The 1,250-nt window shown below is 35.2% G+C and overlaps 1 protein-coding gene across 14 annotated transcripts in view; it reads right to left on the bottom strand.

Annotated features, from left to right (window-relative positions):
• Positions 1–583, bottom strand: part of vit (vitrin) — a 37,218-nt gene extending 36,635 nt beyond the window's left edge. For all 14 annotated transcript variants that reach the window (XM_015393211.1, XM_015393215.1, XM_015393212.1 and 11 more), the window contains exon 1: positions 431–583. The gene's annotated coding sequence lies outside the window, so the exon portion shown is untranslated. The remainder of the gene's footprint in view (positions 1–430) is intronic.
• Positions 584–1,250: the final 667 nt, after the last annotated feature.

Below are 1,250 nucleotides of genomic sequence, written 5' to 3'. Positions count from 1 at the left end.
TATGTGTTGATCACTATTGATTAGAGAAATAAACTGTTGTTTGTTTTTTCTTTAACTTCATTTGAAACTAACATGCATGTTTTAAATGGTTCAGATCATTTTAATAAATAAATGCAAACGACATTTTTTTTTTTTTATTAGAAATGACTTTATTATTTATATATTTAGTCTTTCCTCTATCTTTCTCGCTTCTCTCTGGTATTATTTTTTTTTTATCCAGTTCACTTTTCTATGTTTCGCATCTGTAATATGAACATGATTTGATCATTATAATAACAATAATAAACAAAATCCGATTATTGGGAAACTGCGAAGCGAAAGGAATCTAATTCAGCATGCTGATAAATCACTGGAACCCCTTAGTGAATCATCAGGGAGAATGCTGCATTAAAAAGCTCCCCGGAGAGCAGCGCAGGAGCCTCAAACCTACCTGAGGAGGAGGTAATATAATCCCGTCCGCTTTTCAAACGTAATCCCATGCGGAATCTTCTCCTGGTATTCCTCCTGTAGATGCACCGGGCAGCAGCGATACCTCTACCTGCAGTTTGAAGTCAAGCTTTGCTGATTAAAAGTGGAGAGCAGGATGGGTCCACAGTCTCCCCCCTGTTTGCCCGGCCCACTTCAGGCTGCAGCTTTGCACCCAGACACAGATCAGCAAACTGGGAAACACAGAGGCAGGATATTCAGCGCATTCATGCCCAGGGACCACTTTCATATAACATCATGTTGTTTGAATGGGAAGTTATCTGGTAACCAAATTAGTCGGGATTGATTGCTAACTGGTACTTTAACCTCTTAATATTCACCTCATTTTGGTAAATTCTCACCTATTTTGCACACCCAAATGGAAAAGCAAATAACCCAGAAACTGTAAACGAAAATTTACTGAAGAGGATTAGGGCCACTGAAAAAAAAAAAAAATAAAGTTAACTGATTTTTAAAATTTATTTCAGTATTATATGAGAGAAAAGTCAGAATTCTAATTTTAATCTCACAAGTCTGACTTTAATCTCGGAATTCTGACTTTTTTCTCAGAATTCTAACTTTAATCTCAGAATTCTAACTTTAATCTCAGAATTCTAACTTTAATCTCAGAATTCTGACTTTAATCTTGGAATTCTGAATGTAATCTCAGAATTTTGACTTTTTTCTCAGAATTCTGGCTTTTTTCTCAGAATTCTTACTTTAATCTCAGAATTCTGACTTTAATCTCAGAATTCTGACTTTAATCTCAGAATTCTGACTTTAAT

This window comes from Cyprinodon variegatus, unplaced genomic scaffold (assembly GCF_000732505.1).
Source record: "Cyprinodon variegatus isolate N-32 unplaced genomic scaffold, C_variegatus-1.0 Scaffold630, whole genome shotgun sequence".
Classification (NCBI taxonomy): domain Eukaryota; kingdom Metazoa; phylum Chordata; class Actinopteri; order Cyprinodontiformes; family Cyprinodontidae; genus Cyprinodon; species Cyprinodon variegatus.
The sequence above is the reverse complement of the archived record's forward strand: the minus strand, read 5'-3'. Positions and strand labels throughout refer to the sequence as shown.